Here is a 7,971-nt window from a genome sequence, read left to right as displayed (position 1 = left end):
GTCAGAAGGGACCTTAAAGATCACCCATTTCCAGCCCCAATGCCATGGGCATGGACACCTTCCACTAGATCAAGGTGCTCAAAGTCTCATCCAACCTTGCCTTGAACACCTCCAGGGATGGGGCATCCATGACTCCTTTGGACAACCTGTGCCAGTGCCTCACTACTCTCATAATGAAGAATTTCTTCCTAATATCTCACCTAAATCTCCCCTCTTCAGCTTAAAACCATTGCCCCTCGTCCAATCCCTGCACTCCCTGAAGCAAGCACTGCCAACTCCTCATCATTAATTAGAATTAATGAGTGGGAGAATTAATTGCTGCCAGGCAGAGAGGCGAAATACCTAGGGGCAGATCCTGCTGCAGGTGCAGCTGTAACTTGCTTCCACAAGTACATGACAAAACTGTCATTAAACAGCAAAGAGATGGGTTGTCCAGGCCAAGGAGTCATCTTGTCTTTGAAAGCTGACATGAAACTAAGAGAGGGGCTTGATCTGAGCCAGGCAGAGCATCCTGTGGAAGTGCATACGACCAGGATGGCTCCAAGGGACAAAGACTCGACAGCATCAACCCAGCCAGTATGTGTTTCGCATACAAGTTGGTTGCATGAAGGCAGCAGGAGACCTGCCGCGCAGCAGGGCTGGCTGCTCCCTCCATCACTCTGCCTTTCACACACAACTACTCTGGCAGCATTTTTGTGCAAATGATTAGGAGAAAAAATCATAGGCTTTAGGAACTTGTCTCAAGTTGAGATCAGTTAGCACTAAAAAAAACCTGTAGCTCCACTGATTACAAATTACACCAGTGGAGGAGACTGTCCATAGTGTTGAGGCAGATGCATCAAACAGTGGCTCTTTGGATAAACAACGTCCAAAGTCAGTGGAAAAAAAATCCAAATGGCTGTGCTGAACTGAAACCTCATAAACCAAACAGCACAACAGGCACTTTTTCATGCCAACGCATCTGTGGAAGATGACGTTAAAACAAAGGAAAGAAAAGAAACTGGTGGTCCCAAGGAGGGGCAGGACTGCTGCTGAGCATCCCTGCACTCCTCCAGGCCTTTGGAGAGCCTCAGGTTGGCATGTGCTTTGGCTGAGGGGCAGCCAGACCAGCAGGGCTCCTCCTTAGGGGGAGGCTGGACAGCATCAGGGGTGACACCAAAATGTGAAACAAAACCCTGTGCATGCTGGTAGCGGGAAGAGACACCCCAGCCCCAAAAGAGTCAAGTCTTTTTTGTGCTGAAGAAAGCATTTTTACCCCAGCCAAAATGCTTTAGTACCAGTGTGAACCTGGCTGGTGTCAATAATTACTCAGGCATAGAGATGGGTGGGCTCTTCAAAGCTGTGCTGGTGGCACCAGGAGATGAGGACACCAAAAGGCGAAGTTTCAAGGCACCTCAAACCTACTGAACATGCTCTCCTAGAAAGCAAGCACGTCCAAGGACAAATCCTGCTGCGTGACAGTTCACAGGGGATCAGAGCTGATTTGGCTCTCCCAAAATCCTCCTTGGGGCTCCCACAAAGGAGCTCACCTGGGATTTTGAAAACCAGCCAGAGGCTCCCAGGAAGGGGGGTGCGGGGAAGGGATCTGTCTTCACGAATCAGCTCAGCAGGGGCATCCTGTGAATCTGCACACCAGAGACATTTCCTCTTTGCTTTATTTCTTCCTCTCTCCCCCTCCTTCCCAGGGAATCACCCCGAGCAGCAGAAATGCCGATCCCTCCCCTGCCCTCTCACATCCATCTCAGGAACAGTCTGGCAGCTCCACAGAGCCTTGCAAATTGAAGGCCAGATGGCTGCGCCAGCAAAGATTTAGCGATAACGGTAGGGCTTGTGCAAGGCGCCTGATGACCATATATGGGTCCACAGAGCTGCAGCCCATCAGCCCCTGTGCACCCAGGCACAGGGAGCCAGCAAGGCTCCCCCACCCCACCAGGGACCCCAGGGCTATTATCAGGTCCAATGTCCCAGGCACATCCTCCCTGCTACTAGACCATCGGCTTGGATCCGTGTCCCGCTTCGGAAGAATTTTATGGCATTATCTTTTCCAGGTCCATGGTGCTAAATCAGGGCCAGCAGACAGGGGCATCCCTGGGTCACTGAATGGCCATTTCCTTGGAAAAGTGTGGCCTGGTATCCTAGATATCCACGCTGACAGCTGAGCAGGGGTTTGCAGGCTGACCTCAGGGGTGTTGCAAACGTTGGGTCTAGCGACAAGCCACTGTACCTGAAATGTAAGGACACCTGCCTGTGTAGGACATCCCCTTTCCTTTCTTCTTCAGAAGAGGGCAGGGAAACTGAGCCCGATGGCTCTGCCACGTCAGGTCCCTGAGGAGCTGGGGACACCTTCCACCTGCCTGTGTGGGGCCGGCATCCCTCCAGAGTGCCATAGAGATTGGCAAGGGGAGCCCCTCCACGGTGTCTGCATGCCCCAGGAACAAGAACTCCCTATCCCAAGTCCCAGACCTAAACACTGCATTGCAGATCAAGAAAAGAACTTATAGTCCAATTCCAGACCACACTGGGGTTTGGGGAAGAAGTGTACTTGGGACAGAATTTTTGCCTACTCTCCTCCCAGAGATTAAGAAAAGGAGGAGTTTGCTGCATTTTTCTGCTATTAAATCTTTCATGCAACCTTTCCTTCCCTTTAATCAAGTCCACTTAGAAATAGAAAACACTCCTTCTATAGGAAATATGGAAATGAGCTGAAATGAATTCCTCTGGGAAAAGTCAGTACTGAACCCACCAGCACACTCATAACCAAAGGGTGCTTTGGAAAGCAGGGAAGGACTGAGTGTCACGTTTCCAACTCCATCTTCTGCAGCTGGGACTACTTTGTCCTCTCACACCGTCCTGGGAGATACCACAACTAATGAGCACTGTAATTTCCCTGGTTGCAACCACATGAATCACACCACCATCCCGACAACTGGCTGCATCACCTTCCCTGCCCCAGGATCTAAGCACCCAGGACATACTAAGTGGTTGGGATGGTGAAGGCATTTGCTATGAGAGGTTTCCATCTGCTTTGATTAACATGGAGTGATCACGGGCTGCATTTTCCCAGGCTGGCTATAGAACCTTGGCCCCTCGAGGTGCATGACCCAGCTTACCCATGGCTCAGCTGTGTCCCTGCTGGCTGCCCCATCTCTTTGCTTAGTCCCACATGATGGGAGCAGCTGTGGTCTGAGCTAAGAACTGTGCCAACCACAAACCCCACTGGAGAGATTGTGGCTTGTGGCATTTCTGCACATGATAATTTAGTTCCCCATAGTAGAGCTCTGCAGGAGGCAGCAATGGAGAAACCCCTCCAAGCAGGAAAGTGTCACCTCTCCCAGCATAGCAGCAGCTGCTCTGCCAACATAGGCGGATGCTTTGCAAGCATCCTACCATGGGCACAGTGTGCTCAGCAGCACTGGAGGACAGTCCTGCATCCACTCCACCTGCAAAGACACCCAGCGAGGGATCCAACCCATGCTGTGCAGCATCTACCTTGACATCCCTACTGTAAGTGGCACCTCGTCACCTTTGTTTGCCTAGTGCTCATATTGACCCTGCAAGAGGCAAGACATCCAGGATGTGGCGCTTCTCCTCTGCTTGAATCGCTGGCTCATCTGACCTGGTGTGAACTTCCCTGCTGCGCAGTTTGCCAGCTGGACTTTGCTCCTACCAGTTCAAGCTGGCCTGGGGGGGACCCTTCTATCCCTTCCAGCTCTTCCACATGCTCTTCCCTTTCCAGGCCACTACTGGTCCAAGGAGGCACTTCTAGCCACCCCACCGATCTGGCATGCACGGGGTGTGAATGCCCGCTCCCGCCCTGCTCTGCAGACCCATTGCATTCCGGTGCAGCCAGGACATGGTACAGCTTCACCGATAAAGACGCAACCCCACTCCCAGAGTGGGGTGGGGTGGGTTAATATTTTCCCTGTTACCTCACACTGGCCTCTGTTCCTATGGAAAAAACAAACCATCTGGTAATAATATTTCTCTAATAGCTGTCTGGGTCTGTGGGAAAGCTTGGCTCGGCTTCTTAGGAAAGATGAGTGGGTGGAGCGAGAGGGGATGCTGTGGATGCGATGTGGGAGCTGGAGGAGAGGAGATAACTCTTTCAGGCTCCTTTTTCTGCCTCCCTTAGCATTCCCAGGGATCCTCTCCTTGCAGGGGTGCCGTGGGATGCAGGGTTGTCACACATTTGGAATACCAGGATGGGCCTCCCCACACTTTCCTGGGGACACGGTCACACCCTCTCCCCTTGCCCCACCACAGAGACTTGAAAGCAAACAAAGCAAAACTCACTTTCAGGGCTCTTTTTTTTTCCCCTTTCCTCCAGGGAAAAACCTACATCTAACACTCAGAAAATGGAAATAGTCCAAAGCGTAGGTTTTTTGTTGTTGGGAGCATCATGGCTGGGGATAAAACTGGCCCAAACCAGAAAGATCAGCAACATCTGCACTATTCTCCCATTCTAGGGGAAAACAAAACCTGCACTTGGGTCTGGTTTTTTGACAAAGCTCAAGAAGCAATGATGGGAAGTGTTGATGCCTGAGCACCATTGCTTGCTGTCTCCTGGCTGAGCCCTTGACAGGCAGCCATGCTTGCTCCTGCCAGCCCACGTGGTGTCAGCAGCACCCCGGGACACAGCAACCCCAGATCCAGGACACGGCTGCTGGGGCAGGGGACTGAGTGCCTGCCTCTCCCATACAGCCATCGTAGAGCACAGCCAGCTGGCACAGCATGAAAAACGGGTGGAAAAACACGCACTAGCCCCTCCAGCAGTTGGGTGGAGAATATTTTTCCATCCCTTGGCAATAAAATGCATCACTTGGGTGATTCCCAGGGAGCAGAGCACGCTTGCTGGGCTGGGCAAAGCACATCTTCCTGGGGAAGGGAGGAACTGGGTGCTCAAGGAACAACCAAGCAGCCACCAGACAGAGTTCTGGCTTCAGCTGGAGGGACTGGAAGCACTGGCTCCCTCCCAACAGCACATTGGGTGGTGACACAAGGTTCCCCTGCTCCACAGTCTGCAGAAGCCAAACCAGCCTAAGTCACCACACTGCAAAGAGATGAGCTACCATGATAGAAAATGTGTTTTATCCCTGCCATGGATTGCAGCGCCACTTCTAAGCCCCCTCTTTGCATCCCTTTGGATGCTCTGCAGCTTGTTGGTGCCTAACAGCACCCAGGACTGGTCCCAGCAAGCCCCAGGTTGAATGGGTGGCACAATGCTGGCAGTCCTCTCCTGAAGCCACACAGCAAAATCCCCAAAGCTCACAAGATGCTGTGTTTTTCCTTCCACTCCTTGCTGGTTTTCCACCACCTTGTCTTACCTTTCAAGCTGCAGTGGTTTTATAGCACAGCTCACCTCTTCTGGAGAGCCAAAAGACCACCCCTAATTGCTTTCATTTCAGTTCCTCCTGCTCTCAAGCACCCTCCACTCCCTTGATCATGGCTTCATTTTCTGCCAGTGCAGGCACCAAATCCCAAAGCCCTGGGAAGCACAGAGGTCTGTCTTGCTGTTTGGATACCCTCCAGATAAGATACCTCAGCTGGCTTCACCTCACAGTGCAGTTCAGAGCCAACCTGACCCATTTTAATGCTGTTCCCGGGGGATGATCCACCTTAACCCAGGAACTCGCACGTCTGGCAGACTCCCTGTGGTCCCTGTTAGCTTCTTCACAGGCTGTTTCTGCTCCCAGTCTTTTATAACATGCACCATTTATGCTCATTATTTTTACCACTCCAGAACCCATAACTTCTGGGGTGGCTGTGCCCTTTGAGAGCAGTGTCAGGATGCAGCAAGGCTTGCAGCTGAGCTCTCTTTACATCAGAGCCAGATCCAGCCTACAGCCTTTTCCTAGAAGTATAAAACAAGTCAGATACCCCTCTAAGCAAGGATGCCTTCCCAGCCCACTTCAAGCAGTGCCAAGCATCCTCCTTGGCTCTTTTGCAGACAATGAAGAGCAAATGTAAACCATCCAGCCATTTTTCTGTCCTCAAGCGTACTTCTGCTCCATGCTGAGCTGTGGCTGAGACAGCAGCGATGATGCTGAGCTGAAAGAGAAGCAGGGAAGACAGCTGTCCCTCAGGGGCACCACTGAGGAGCAGCAGAACTCTTTGGGTGACAGCCCTTGGTCCTGCAGACACGCACCCTGCCTAGGAGAGCTGGAGCACAGCCCGCCTTGCAAAGGAACAGGAGCAGCCACCTTTTAAAAGACACCAGGCCAGGAGGCTGGAGCACAGGGCATACAAAGAGAGACTGAGGCACTTCAGCCTGGAGGAGAAGCAGGGGTTACAGAGGCGCAGACCAGAGGCCCCCAGCAAGGGAAATCCCAGCAGGTTGTAAAGATAAGCATCTCTCCTTCACTGTTCCATTTTTTTAAAAGGAACAGCCAGAAGTAAACAGACTATTTCAAATCTCTGAACTCTCACCCTCTCAGGAGGAAGCTACCAAGTAAGAACTACAACCAGCTTCCCTGTTGCAGAGGGTGGAGGCAATGGGGAGAGGTAGAGGAATCTACATCCTTTAATGCCTTCACAGGGGCACAGGTGCTTTGCTTTTCAGCTGATGCACGCTGCAGAGGAAAAGCCAGTGCAAGTTGGTGAAGGATGTTGTTGTTTATCATCCCTCCACATCCCGCTTCTCTAGCCTGGGCAGGGATTCAAGTCCTGTGGGTGGACAGCAGTATTTGGGGCTGTGCCTGTGGTGTCTGCACTCACAGCTCCACTGGCTGTTCCCACCTTGTGCCGTCTCTGTCTCTGGCAGCGTCTCCCTGGCACTGCCACGCAAGGCACTCATGGATGGCCTGTGGCTTGTGGGGAGATGGGAGAGGAGCCCTGAGGCAGGCTAGCCTGTGTTCCCCAGAGCATCGCTCTCAGTTGGTGACATCTCAGTTCAGGAGAGTCTCCATGGTGGTGCTGCTTTGAGGAATGGGACAGAAGCAGGGATAGAGGGTTTTCTCTAAGCCAGAGCTTAGAGAAACTGCTGAGGGAGAAGAAACCCAGAAAACCTGGATTTTAGTGAGAAGTGGATGCCAGGCCTGGAACTGTATGTTGTGCGTGGCTTTGTTGCCTGCCTGAGCTGAGGTGGATGCTGGCACCTCAGCAGCCAGCATGGGTAGCAGTGTGCATCTTCAGTCCTCAGCAAGTGTTGCCTTTGCTATGTCAGCTCATCCAAAACAAAGAGATTTGTGAAGGAGAGCAGGATCCAACAGATTTTTTCTAGGCAAAGTCACATCCCAGACAAGATAACAGCATACTTTTAAGGATGATGCCAGATGACTTTTCACTGTGGAAGCTCCCTTGCTTCCTGCAAGCTGGCAGGGGTGGCTTTTCCTGCTGGGAACGCTCCGAGGTACAGATGCTGGGATGGCGTGGGAATGAGCACGTTTTTTGCACCATGGGCCCATAATGCTGACTACGAGCTGACTGAGACATCCCCAGACTGAGGTTGATGCCTTTAGAGTGTCTGTGACATCTCTAGGCTGACAGTGCAATTGGCCATGGAGCTTGGTCACCAGTGAAGGGACCACCAGGGATGGCACAGACTTTGCCGCCCCTTTGCAGGGCCAAGTGGCAGCAGGGGTGACGTGCGCTCTGGAAAATACAATTCCAAATGGAGAAAAAGATCAAAATGGGCATTTTTGCCTTTGTTTCCCCACAGGGCAAAGGTTCAAGCAGGCAGTGCTGCTTTTTCTTGGCTGCCTGGCTGCATTTCAGCGTCGGGGATGGACTCACTGGGGATGGAGACTCCCAGTTGCATCAGGGTGCTAGGCAGAGAGCAGGGGGGTGAGCTGGCAGCTCCATTTCTGATCATCACAGGGTGATAACCCCTGCTCAGGGCTGGCTTTACCCAAGCACGTAGGCATGGGTGGGTATGAATGGGCGTGCAAAGCCTCTGCTGGGGCTGATCAGTTGGCAGGGAGGGACAGCGCTCAGACATTGCTTCTCAAGTGAGAAATGAAGCATCCCGGAGAA

This window comes from Cuculus canorus, chromosome 6, assembly GCF_017976375.1.
Source record: "Cuculus canorus isolate bCucCan1 chromosome 6, bCucCan1.pri, whole genome shotgun sequence".
Classification (NCBI taxonomy): domain Eukaryota; kingdom Metazoa; phylum Chordata; class Aves; order Cuculiformes; family Cuculidae; genus Cuculus; species Cuculus canorus.
Note: the sequence above shows the minus strand (reverse complement) of the source record.